General features: G+C 37.9%; 1 protein-coding gene across 2 annotated transcripts in view; it reads right to left on the reverse strand.

The window, feature by feature from the left end:
* MPP7 (MAGUK p55 scaffold protein 7) overlaps window positions 1-14,297 on the reverse strand; it is a 305,267-nt gene that overhangs the window by 251,618 nt on the left and 39,352 nt on the right. The window lies entirely within an intron of this gene.

Below are 14,297 nucleotides of genomic sequence, written 5' to 3' on the forward strand. Positions count from 1 at the left end.
GTTTACTTAACAGAACATGATATAAGGACTTCTAATGTAAACACAGTGATATAAGGTTTGTTTAAAATTGAAACCTTTAGAACAATGAGGCTGTGTGAGTCAGAGCCAGTGAAGGCATGGCTAAAACTGCATAAACAGTGATTGAAACCCTAAACATCAGAGCAGTGGGACTATAATAATCTATACAGCAAAAGGGCTTCAGGATACTTAAGTAGTTTTGATTCTTGGAGTATCACTTTAACCATGATAATGCATTGTTTTTAAATCACAACAACAAAGCTGGCATCAGGTACAACTTTCTAACAGTAAAAAAGGCATTGCAAATATCAGTACTGCGAAGTACCACTATGCGATCACAAAGTTTACCATAACACAGTTACAATTTGTAAAATAGTGGCAGTTAGTAGAAGATTGATTTAGACTGTGTTGTAAATGTTGCAAAGTGCTTAACTTATTGTAAGCAAGAAATCAGCTTGGCTAGGCAGAATCAGAAATATTTAACCTGCTGTTTGCGTGGGGATATTTTCACTAAGATCATTTCATGAATATTCTAAAAATAATTATTGGCTGTGCATTAAATTATATTTATAAATAGATTGGTTTAATAGTATTATTATTGCCTGATGTGCAACAGGTTTTAGCCTTTTGTGCACGCTGCTTTCATGCTCAAATTTTGATGATGCATGAACTGCCACTGGTGGTCAAAAACCTAAAAATAGTTACTATAATAAATGTGTTTACTAATATAATGAAAGCAACTGTTCTAAAATGAAGTTAATGTACTTTTCAAAGTTCACCGAATGCCCAAGCCATTGACTTGTTTAGCGTGGGAGAGAGCTTACATTTTATTTTAACCATTTCATACCACAGCGGCTAAGATTACTCTAGTACATAAATTTAAATCTTTTAGCATACAATTCTAGAATATAAATATATAAATTTAAAAAAAATAAATAAATCAAAAACGTAGACCAAAATACTGAATCACAGCAATTTGCATTTGCTGAAACAGAAAATCCTTCAAAATGTAGGTAGATGTAATATAGAGCATTTAAATCACTATGTGTGTTTTATGAAAGGTGAAGCATAAAATAGATAATGTAACTCAATTTAAAATTAGTGATTCGCCGAACTGTTCGCGAACTGTCCGCCGGCGAACAGTTAGGGACATCACTACTTAAAATGAGAGACTATCAGGGAGGGTAGCTGGTTCATCAGGGGGCGTTTTGACAGGAACTGCGTCAGAAAGAAGTGTTATAAGAAATAATTTTACATGATGTAAAAATGGCAAAAGCATTGTAGGTAGAACTCTAGATGCCCTGTCTTTTAACAAACAAAGACCATTGATGCAGTGTTGGACAGACAGTAGGGGGTTATAGTATTACATAAACAGTAGGTGATACCGTGACTGACAGGTAAATGTAGAACTTGCACAAAAAAATCAATAATAATAAACAAAAACAACAAAATAATTAAGGAATTACGTGTGGAATAATTTGTGTTTTTACATTATTATAAAAAAAAAAAAAAAGGCTAACAACACTACTATAGGATCTGTCTCGTGAACGCCTAGTGTTGGCGCGCGTCCAAACTGAGGCTACTGGCTTACACTTACTAAAATGCGACTGCCCAGATCGGCTGTCATGGTAAAGGATAAATAAAACTATAGCGGGACCAACCACACGGCTGAAAATAAAATTTGTCTGAAAAGAGACAAATGCGGCAATGGCAATAGTGAGCATAATCGCAATATCGCCAAACACAATGTAACCTAGGTGAGAAGGTGAGGTATATTTAACCCTCATTGGTTAAATCTTACCATAAACACACACTCAAAAAATACCAAAATAGTGATATAGCTATTAAACTCCTCAAAGAGAAACTGCAGCATTAGTAAGTGATACCACACTGTACTATAGAGTATCAAAGTACTAAAGTAAATACACAGTAATCTGATACAAAATTGCTAACTACAGTTTTTTTTTTCTTTACATTCTTTATTTTTTTAATTCAGTTGAACATAACAGGAAAGCAGTTTTTCGCGTACCACACGAATGCAGTGGAAACCAATATACCAAAGATCGCTATACGGCATGCGTTATTATAGAACCTTTCCCAATCAGAAGAGCCTTGGCTCCACCTCAGCACCCCCTCCTCCTTCTCCCCGACCCCAGTTGTTACTTAGGGAGATGTACCTTGCGGGAGACGCTTCTTATTTCAGACCATTTTGTGGCAGAAAAGGCACTTATTGCTTTTTAATAGCTAGGGGTGGGGAGTTCAGTATCTACACATCATGCTGCATGCTCGGTCTGGCCACGCCCCGCTTCTCCAACTACAGTTCTAATCGAAATGATTGAAAATCAAGCTTATTGTCAAAGTTTACAGTTTTTCAGCTGTTTGCAATAAATAAATCAAACAAAAGCAATTGAGATAGCTCAAAACAACGAATGCTTCAAGTGGTTTCCAAAAATTGAACTGAAAATGCAACTTATAAGGATTTCGCCAGTCTCAAAATGATTCAACCCCCTGAAGAGAATCCCTCACAACAGCACAAATATGAAAAACAGGTGTTTCCTCAAGCAATCAATCAAGGGCTTCATTCGTGACCAAAACATTGGTCACGAATGTAATAATCACAATGTAAAAATTTTAGATGAAGATCTTTGTTTAAGAATCTGGAGCACTTGTAGGACTTCTGAATACAAATTTCAAATGGTGTAAAATGTTTCATCCCAGTTATTGTATATCTAGTATTTTTTACGTTCACAATAGTAATGGTAGATAGAACAATCAGTCTGTGAATAGCTGTCAGTTAAGAGAATATCATTGAAACCTTGCATTCCCTGAATGCCTAAAGAGGGCACTTCACTGTGGAATGCACTGCACTGGATGTTTGTTAGAGCATGATGAGAAGTTAATGTAAGCAACAATCAGAGAAGCTCCATTCTATTTTTTAAAAAAAAAAAGAGACTATGAATTAAGATACACCTGAGGAAGGTGTTGTGTTTTAGATGTGCTTTCATTTTATGTAAGATTGGCCAAGATATTTTTTGACAATACTGCTTCTAGGACCTTTGAGGAGCAAGGAAGCTGTGACTCCTTTATCCTTTGTGGGGTGATCCTGGTGGAGTATTCAGTTCAGTGATATTGCTGGGCCTGTACTAGTTAGAGCGACTTAGGACTCTTTAACCCCTTAAGGACCAAACTTCTGGAATAAAAGGGAATCATGACATGTCACACATGCCATGTGTCCTTAAGGGTTTTTTAAAGAGTAATTCCATTTTGAAACCTGCATATTGTTCTTACATATTACACCATAGAATGTTTATTTATATACTTTTACAGAACTGCTTAAGATTTTAAAGCAGATATTTTGTGGTAACGGTCACCCATTTGGGAGGAGTCCCAGTGCTGGAAAGGAGCTGTGTAATATTTAAAAAAAAACATTGTTTATCGGCAAAAAGGGGGTGGGGAAAAAAACTATTCTTATTTTTGAGTCTATAGTTCTCTATAGGTTCTTCATCAATACATTAACTATAAAACTAAAAATGTCATATACCTAATCACGGTCTCGCGTATAAGATTCAATATGTTGGTAAAATAGAGAGAATATAAAAAATGAAAAAAATAAAAAAAGAGAGAAGAAAGAATAAAGATATTACTAAAAAGGATAATTCTCCAGTTAGTAGTCATTGTGAGCACATGTTGGGGGTGACATTTCTTACTTCTCATTTGAAAGCATAAAAGTATTTTCTCCCACAAAAAGGAGACAACTAAAATTCAAAAAAGAAAAAAAGTATTTTGTATTTTTGAGTTAGGCACAAGATATCCAATTGACATAAATTATGAATGGGACATTAATCCAGGGTTTGACAAATCCCAGGCACCAGGTCGCTATGGTGATTAGAAATTGTGTCCTGGCAGCCCTTTAGCACAGGTGGCAGCCAGCCGCCCGAGGTATCGAAGGAACCTGCCGCCCATCTGGGGTAGCATGGGAATTGGCGCGCGAAGGAGCAGTAATCTTCCTGCAGTTACTCTCTGCTCCCTCGCGCTGTTAAGTAATGCCAGGAGACGGAACATAACGTCACTCCGGCCCCGGTGTCACAACAGAGAGTGCACAGGGAAGCAGAGAGGAACTGGAGGAAAATGATCAGAGAAGTCCAACAAGTCCCAGGGATAGATCCACTCAGCTCTCACAAAGGTAGGGAGGCTGGGTGGACATAAACTAAAATAAAAGAGTGTGAGAGTGAGAGTGTGAGTGAGAGTGTGTCCTAACTTTTTTTTTTTTTTTAGCAAGCTCCTAGATTGCAAACAAATGTCAAGTGCTGCATTAATCAAAACATATATCACTTAAAATATGTTTAATGTTGAAATAGAATGAATACTTTACAAAGAAAATTGCATTTGTGGTATAATATTCTCTTTAATGATATACTATGCCCATTTATAATTGAACAGATAGCATGGAAGAAATAGCTCAACATTAATTTCAAATATGAATTATTGAATTAGCTTTATTGTTGACTTCTATATGGCAGTTGTATCAATAAATAGTTCTATGCTGCTATATATTTAAAGTGATACATTGTATAGTTTAGGAGTACTTTATGCCATTCTGCTCCCTTACTTTGGCTATACTATACATATGTACACAAAACGGTTGTGGCAGTATTTAGATAAATCAGTTTTTAAAAATTGGGGTGAAAGGAGAATTTTAACATTCTCCTCTTTTAGGTTTTCTACTTTAGATTTGTGTCTGTATTCAGATAAATATATCTGATCTATAACTGTTGTAGAGTTTTATGATTTTTACACATGTCCTTATTATTACTATTACTAGTAATAAGACGCCAAAAATAAATAAATAATTAAAAAGGCGGACTAACAGCAAACAATCTGCAGCAGGACAAGTTGGATGTTGAGGGCCATGCTCAAATGAGCTTACATTCTAAGGGCAGTGGGGTACCGAGACACAAGTACTAAAAATAAAATAATAATAACAACAAAGTATTTAACCAGGAAAGGTACATTCAGATTGCTCTGGTTTTAAAGTACGTCCTGGGGATGTTACTTTTGCCCCAAATCCAGGGGATGTTAACAGATTTCATTTAAGGGGGAAAAAAAACACGTATCTATTCATGCTCTGTGTAAGATTTTGTACTACATACTTCTATTGATAGCTGTAATGTAATCTGCAAATGTCAATGGAATCTGTCTATTGTCCAAAGGGTTAATGGTGCCCCTCCCCAGTAGAGCTGGTACATAGTACCCATCTAGAGTTACCGATTCTTACGATTAAGGACTGAGAAGTTAACAACATTAAGAGGTGTGTTTTTTTTTTTTTTTTACTTTTGTCTGGCTGCTCTTCTTTTTCTGTTTACTGCCAGTAAGAGTACCTTTATTTGCGATACATGTATGTTTTATTGCAGATTGTAGGTAGCACTTGTTTTTAACCTTACAACACGGCTTTAAAATAAATTTAAAAAAGCAGTAAAAGGTTAGAAGTGAGAACATCACTTAGTTATGTTTCTTAGGCTGTTAATATGTATTTTAATGTATCTCAGGCTCGTGCAAGTAGTGCTATTAGAATGGTTACACAGATAATTCCGCTTGCATTGTAAATATATTTTTAATTGTTTAATATAGATTCTTGTGCTTTGTAATATTTCTATCAGGCAGCAGGGTTACACATTTGAGTGATGGAATGAAATGCGAAGTGGTAGTATTTCACTCTGGAAATTCGATATGCGCCTTATTGAGAGCCCTAAGAACTTGTTTGGAAGCCATGTACCGTGGAAACAAGCCAGAAGATTTACACAAACATATATACATACCTCTTTACAAGTTATATTTAAAATCTGATTTCATTTCGTGTCGTAAGCCAAGAGCAGATATTTCAGTATTATCTGGAGGGGTCTGGTTATGAAAAATGAAAAAATATATATATATCTATTTTCTGTTAGAGCTACTGAAAGGAGCATCTGCAGCAATATTATTATAGCGCCAACAGATTCCGTAGCGCTTTACAATATAATGAGAGGGGGGATTTAACTATAAATAGGACAAAACAAAACACTTACAGGAACGATAGGTTGAAGGGGACCCTGCTCAAACGAGCTTACAATCTATAGGAGGTGGGGTGTAAAACACAGTAGGACAGAATATCAGTTAATGTGGGAGTCTAGTTTGGTAACTGCACCCAAAATGACTCACTCAGGCTTAATTCAATTATTTATACCTCTTGGATGGCATATAAAACATATCCCAGTTGTAGAAGTATTTCAAGCATTCTAGACAAGAATAGCATGGATCATTATCTGCAAGTTTGAGACTTTGCCGAAGAAAATATCAGTGAGGCTATTTCACCACACTGAAGAGGGAAAATCCAAAAGAAAAAACGAAACATAGAGGCAGGGGGTAAACAATGGTGGGGATACAGAAGTGAGTGTGTGTGTGTGTGTGTGTGTGTCCCTTTCCTCAAAATTACAATCATTCCAGAGATATGAGGCAACAGCGGCAAGTACAATGACAATTAATATGGGAGAGATTCTGACAGCCACTAGATATGTTTTTGGCCAAATGTAAATATTGACATTTGTGTATCTGTTGTGGAAGTATTTTTTTTATATAGCACACATAATCTGTTTTATGGAGAGAAAGCCTCAGACTTTGTCAGCTCACCCATTAAAAACCATATAACATTTACTTTGAATTCTTGATAATTAACATGCCCGTGAATAAACTGTTAGATGCTCTTTACCCTGGATCAAAAAGCAGTATCAAACCTCCCCAAAACACATGATAATAAGATCTGCTCTCCCAAACAATACATACTCCTAATTCCAAGTGTCCTAGACTTAAACGGACACTCCAAGCGTCATAACCACTACAGAGATAAATAGCCAGACAGGCCATTAGTTCCTGTCTAATCTTTAGCAATTTTTGCTAAACATATAAAGGAAAACTACTGAGGGTAGATGAACACAATAGCAATTCTTTAATTTACAACTTTACAGAATAACAACTGCTATCCTCAAGAACAAAGTTCTCACATAGTCTCCAGTCCAGTTTTCATTTGACACCGGTGACCTATTCTAGTTGGAGCAGTTCACTTTATCCCTTTTAATGCAGAGCAGCCAGATTTAAATACAGATCCAGAGTATGTCATTGTATCATTGCACAATGATAGTTGCAAGAAGAACATAACGTTGCTATAATCCAGAGGACGCCCGCAGAAAAAACATTAAAGGGGTAAATTCAACAAACTAATAGCACCCAGATACCACCTACTATTAATCTAAACATTATACTGAAAATAGATCCCAGTGCTTATTCAATGTTTTGTATTGTTGGGTTTGGTGGTTATTACTTAAACATGTATTCCTAATTCTAGGTGCCCCCTCCATGGGAAGATTTACATACCTTACATCCTGCAGCATGCTGATCTCCATGCAGTTGCTATGCCTCACTAGCTTAGCCTGCTATCAGTCTCTATAACCTCCAATCCAATGCTTCCCCATAGGGTGCATGCACGATTTAACGCAGCACTGCACCAATCAAATGTTTTATATAACAGAATTCAATGCTGTTGAGGCACCTCTAGTGGCGGTTTGCCAAAAGCGACAAGAAGCGTGTTAACCCTGCAATGAAAGCATTGGCATCATGCAGAACAGAACATTTGCAGGGTTAAAACGACACTGGCACAGCTCCCAATCCACTTCACTGAGATGAAGAGGACAAAATTCCTACAGAGTGCCTTTTAAGGTGTAACAAAACAGTAAGAGGGACACAGCAGTCTGGACACCCCCCCCCCCCCCCCCCCCTCCCCTCCAAATTAATGTATTATGGTATTCACAGCATTAATTCCCGTAATGCATTTACATTTTCGAATCTCATATGGCACAGTGGGTAACATATTATGGGCATTATTACCAATTTGACGGCCTGCAGAGTAGGGTCATTCATTTCAATGCAGTGCCAGGACATTGCCAAAAATTATTAGAGGGAATTACACTTGTAGTCGTCAACAGATATCCCATTGTACAGCGCTACAGAATTTGCTAGCGCTATATAAATAATAAAACAATAATAATATCCAAAAAGGACCAATCACCAACAAGTTATTCATTGCCAAGTGTTTGGCAGAGATGCAGGATGAAGTCAGAAACATGCCTGTCTTTTCTCATCTGCATATCAAACTGGAAATTCTGGAAGAATTATGGAAAAGGTGATTTTTCTAAATTACTCTGCCCATGGCAGACTTTTTCCAAGGACCTACTTGATATGTACCGTAAATGATGCAAAGTGAATGATGCATAAATGAATAGGGAGTTTTATTGTGTTTGCACTAGCGAAGTACTAAATAAGTTGTGGTGAAAGCAAACACACAGGCATGTTAGGCATGTTTTAAAATGATATCCTAAGTGTACTCCATCCTACTTCAGACTCACAATTCCTCCCCTCATTATTCCCAGTCTAATCTGGACCGATGCTTTACAGTAGAAGATAACCCGCAGAATTTGCTACAAGCCCATACTTAAAACAGGTGGTGTAGGAGTATATCTTCCCCACCATAATTGGGCTCTGCTTTCCCAAGTGCTGTCTCCAAAGCACTCAATTGTGTCTGAATGCAATTCTTGCATTATCCCAAAGCATCTCTATGGGAAGCATTCTGCATCTTCAGGTAGAGCATGAAGACATCGAACGTGGGTCCTTTAATAATTGCAGTATCTGAATAGCAAGCATCTCTACCGGCTGTCTCAGTGACAGCCACTAAATGTGTTCTTACGGAACAATGTAAAAACTGCCTTGAAAATAAGTGTTTATAAATCTGAGATTGCAAGGATAGACTCTCTTTGCTCCAAAAGCGCTACATTATGCAGTGATGGTTTAGGTGCTTAGTGTCCCTTTACCATGCAAGCGGTCAGAACTATAGCACACAGAATATCTCACTCCCTATGGAAGGTAAACACCTGTAATTAGAGTACTGTGACTATTCTGACTATAGACTGCAGCAGCAGAACAAAACAGTGCATTAAAACTAAAGAAATTCAAATGATGTTGTTAAATCTCCTCTTTCTCAGTGCACGAATGGTCCACCAAGGTTTGTAAATCATCATCCTGCAGGTTAACGGACGTGTGCACAATTGCTGGATCTGAGCATTATTGGATCCATAAAATCAGCAAAGCTTTGTGTTCACTGTCAGCTTTCATAAATCACACTTCTACGGGTTCATACTTTCAGATATGAGAAATAGTTTGATCGTGTAGAATAGATATTTAATGACTTACGACAAAATCAAGAGAATTGTAGAGCAACGTGTAAGTGCAGCTAGATCGATTCCAGCTAAAGAGAAAACAAGTTCATACAGATGTACATAGACAATGCGAAACTACTTTAAATGATGTCCATAGCTTATTAAAACCAAATCTGACACTCTTACACACACACACAAAAGGAAACATGCTTTACGTTAACAAATCAAGATTTAAATATAGTCTGAATAGTGATTTAAACCTTGATATAATTTGATTGCTAGTCACGCTTTCCCCTGCAGAGGTGGAATAATACCAGAGTAGAAGTCTTCCCAAACGCTAACACTTCTAGAGCAACAGAGAATCGGGAATGAAAAGTCAGGGTCGACAGCTAGAACTTGGGCGTTATACCCGAGAGAGTGAGGTAATAAGTATTATGGTCAGAGGACACAGCACCCATGGGAACACAAACTGTGGAATAGCTTCATGGGATCCATCCACTGAAATGGCTGTTGTCATCATAAGCCAATTTCCAGGATTACAAAACCTTATCTCAATTTGCATACGGAGTGCAAATCAAAGAATGCTAAAATAAGCAGCATTTCTTTCATGATTTCCAAATCAAATGTGTCAGCCAGCCCTGTGAGCTGGATAGGATGCAAAGCAGGGAAATGTATGGAAGGCTAGGGCATAAGGAGAAAAGTAAAACCCACTGTATACCCCAGACATCCAGCCATATGGCTCAGATCAGCATCTTGTAGGCACAAAGGTTACACAGCTAAAGATAGACTGTGCATTGCTGAGTTAGTACCAGTATAGTCTTGCTATGGACGTTAAACAGAAAGCCAACATTCTGATCACATCATTCTGCTCACATCAATGAACCAATCAGCCCTAACAGCCAATGGCATATGGCAAGTAGTGAGCAGCACATCACATGACTAGTTCTGCTATTTCTGATGAGTAGCACAGAAATCTTTGTATAGCACTGATAACGTCAGGGTTTAGACAAATTATTACAATTCAGGTTTTTTTTTTTTCCAAACATATCATAGATCACGAATGTTTTGCATATGGATGGGTCTCTTCATGAACTATAGTGTCTGCAATGTACATCCTTAATGAATAACAGTCTGCACCAGCCATGCACAGCCAACAGCTTACAATGTGACAGATGCATTTGTATATAGTAGGGTTATGGATTGCTCATATATTCGACATAAATGATTAGGAACACAAACATTTATATTTCCTAGTACTCGGCTCCCCCATTCTGTGTTCTCTTTAAAGGAACACTCCAAACACCATTGACAATGGGAGTGCCAGGGCCAGGGCACGATAGTTGTTATGGTGCTTGGAGCATTCATTAAATAATAATGGGAAAAAATTAAGCAACATACCAAAATGCAGAATCTCAATATAAAACACAAGCAGAAACAGGCTTTTATTTTGAGGACAGGTTGCCAACAGAAATGTAGCGCACTTTTTGTGAAAAAATACTGAAATTGGAATAATCACCATGAATCCAACTGAATCAAAATGAATGTCATCCAAGTCATCCGAATGATTTCTAGTGTGATAGCTCTACGGTATATTTAGAGCATATTTCTATGTCTCATCCTATGCATGTCCCCAGCACGTCAAATCCCTCAATAATAATTACTACTCTGTGTCCATATCAAGTTCGGTTTTAAAAAAAGCACTGGTATAAAAAGGTAGGAGCCAGCACAGAGTAACAATTTTAAGAACCATGGACCCCAGGAGTTTGTCAAAATGTGGGTTAGCTGGAAATTTCACTTCGATTAACCAACTAACCCCATATACAAAATGACGACTGCCTTATTAATCTATTTCTCTTCAAATATTATATATTAAAGATCATTTTTTTAAATTTAATAAAAAGTCAATAAAATGTAAATAAATAAACAATAAAGTATACATTTAAAAAAAAAAAAGGAACCGTACATGAATTTTACAGTTTTTCACAATATGTTGCTATGACAATGGTAAAGTATTTTGTGCTTAATATTTGTAATGTGAAAATGCATATAAACAATATTTTACCCAAAAAAACTAGGAAAACTTATTGACTCGAGTATAAGACTAGGGTGGGAAATGCAGCAGCTACTGGTAAATTTCTAAATAAAATTATATCCCCCCCCCCAAAATTATATTAATTGAATATTTATTTACAGTGTGTGTATATAATGAATGCAGTGTGTGTATATAATGAATGCAGTGTGTGTGTGTGTGTGTATGAGTGCAGTGTGTGTGTGTGTATGAGTGCAGTGTGTGTGTGTGTATGAGTGCAGTGTGTGTGTGTGTATGAGTGCAGTGTGTTTGTGTGTATGGGTGCAGTGTGTGTGTGTGTGTGTATGAGTGCTGTGTGTGTGTGTATGAGTGCTGTGTGTGTGTATGAATGCAGTGTGTGTGTATGAATGCAGTGTGTGTGTATGAATGCAGTGTGTGTGTATGAATGCAGTGTGTGTGTATGAATGCAGTGTGTATGTATGAATGCAGTGTGTATGTATGAATGCAGTGTGTGTGTGTGTGAATGCAGTGTGTGTGTGTATGAATGCAGTGTGTGTGTGTATGAATGCAGTGTGTGTGTGTGTATGAATGCAGTGTGTGTGTGTGTGTATGAATGCAGTGTGTGTGTGTGTATGAATGCAGTGTGTGTGTGTGTATGAATGCAGTGTGTGTGTGTGTATGAATGCAGTGTGTGTGTGTGTATGAATGCAGTGTGTGTGTGTGTATGAATGCAGTGTGTGTGTGTGTATGAATGCAGTGTGTGTGTGTATGAGTGCAGTGTGTGTGTGTATGAGTGCAGTGTGTGTGTATGCAGTGTGTGTGTATGAGAGCAGTGTGTGTGTGTGTATGAGTGCAGTGTGTGTGTGTGTGTATGAGTGCAGTGTGTGTGTGTATGAGTGCAGTGTGTGTGTGTATGAGTGCAGTGTGTGTGTGTGTATGAGTGCAGTGTGTGTGTGTGTATGAGTGCAGTGTGTGTGTGTGTATGAGTGCAGTGTGTGTGTGTGTATGAGTGCAGTGTGTGTGTGTATGAGTGCAGTGTGTGTGTGTATGAGTGCAGTGTGTGTGTGTATGAGTGCAGTGTGTGTGTGTGTATGAGTGCAGTGTGTGTGTGTGTATGAGTGCAGTGTGTGTGTGTGTATGAGTGCAGTGTGTGTGTGTGTATGAGTGCAGTGTGTGTGTGTGTGTATGAGTGCAGTGTGTGTGTGTGTATGAGTGCAGTGTGTGTGTGATGCAGAGCCTTGGTGGGGGGTGGGCATTTTTAATATTTTTTTTATTATTATTTTCATTTTTTTTTTGTTATATTATTATTTATTTTTATTATAATTTTATTATTATTATTATTTTTTTATTTTTTTTCGTCCCCCCTCCCTGCTTGATACAAGGCAGGGAGGGGGCTCTCCTTCCCTGGTGGTCCAGTGGCATTGGCAGTTCAGTGGGGGGGGAGGGGGGCTGGCAGAGAGCGCTTACCTCTCCTGCAGCTCCTGTCAGCTCCGTTCTCCTCCGCGCCAGTCCGTGCAGCTCCTCTGTCAGCTCACACTGTAAGTCTCGCGAGAGCCGCACTATGACCCCGCGGCTCTCGCAAGACTTACACTGGGAGCTGACAGAGATGCTGAACGGACCGCCGCGGAGGAGGAGAGAGCTGACAGGAGCTGCAGGAGATGTAAGTAACCGCACACAGCCCCCTGTCTGTATTATGGCAATGTAAATTGCCATAATACAGACAGTGACTTGAGTATAAGCAGAGTTGGGTTTTTTCAGCACAAAAAATGTGCTGAAAAACTCGACTTATACTCTAGTATATACGGTACCTGAATAAAACGCAGAGTTCCCTCTGCACTGGATCTATCTCCTCCTCCCGCGACGGCATGGCAATGCACATTAGGTCTTCCCCATAGGAATGAATTGGATCAATAGCAGAGGAAGCGACTCTAGTGACGGTCAGCAAGACGGCATCCAGGAGGAGGGTGAAGCCAACAATGTGGCAATGTTCACATTCCAAGTTTGAACAGATAGGGGCATTGCAACCAGACCACTTCATTGAGATAAACCGGTCTGGGTGCCTTTAGTGCCCTTTTCATTTCCCACTAGGTGCTAGTGGAGGTAAGAAACTCCCTACAAAATTGCAAAGTAATTACTCTAGGAGTCATTACAACTCTTCAGATCTTCAAGATAAACAGTCACCTCCAAGGTTTGTGTAAAGACCATAAACCAAAACAAGATATATTTAAAATGTAAAATTACATATTGAAGGCTGCCAACATATTGCCTGGCATAAGATCTGTGTATCCCATCAAGCATAGCATCATGGAACAAGGCCTGGGGTAGATAAATACAGTATTTTGGCATAAAGTCACACAGCGCAAATGCACAACACAAACAACATGGATCCATTAGAGAGCTAGTACGGCGGTACTGCAGAGTAATGTCCATTCTACAAATATACGTCTTCTGAACAGTAAATGCTTGCAGGGGTAAGCAAGATCTACAAGACTACCAAATCAAGACTCATATTCTTACACTATTTTCAAATTAGTCTGCCATCATGGTCAATGGAAATGGTACAAGTGGCTTATACACAAGTAAATGATTCATGTCAACTTAAGCAGAAATCTTCAAATATAGGTCAGATAGGTCACATCTGCCTCAGTGGATTGAATTTCCAATATATACTTCCCAGCCAGTATCAATAGAAACACAGCTCACATCGTACATGCTCACAAAATATTACTATATTAAGATACAAATGGAGTGTATGGAAAATGTCCAAAACAAATATAGTTTAGCAAAGTGATTCCCATTTGGCCAGACTGGGTAAATATATATTGTTAATACTGTAAAAACTTTACATTTTGGAAATAGGATAGATTTGATGGATATATAATTTTCTATGGATGATTGTAAATGCAAAATTATTTTATTGTTTACTTATCTTTTTTTATTTGTATTTTTTTCCCCTATTTTATTTTCTCTTTATCATTATATTTATTTTCTCTATTATTAATAATAATTTT

Source organism: Pelobates fuscus, chromosome 4 (genome assembly GCF_036172605.1).
Source record: "Pelobates fuscus isolate aPelFus1 chromosome 4, aPelFus1.pri, whole genome shotgun sequence".
Lineage (NCBI taxonomy): Eukaryota > Metazoa > Chordata > Amphibia > Anura > Pelobatidae > Pelobates > Pelobates fuscus.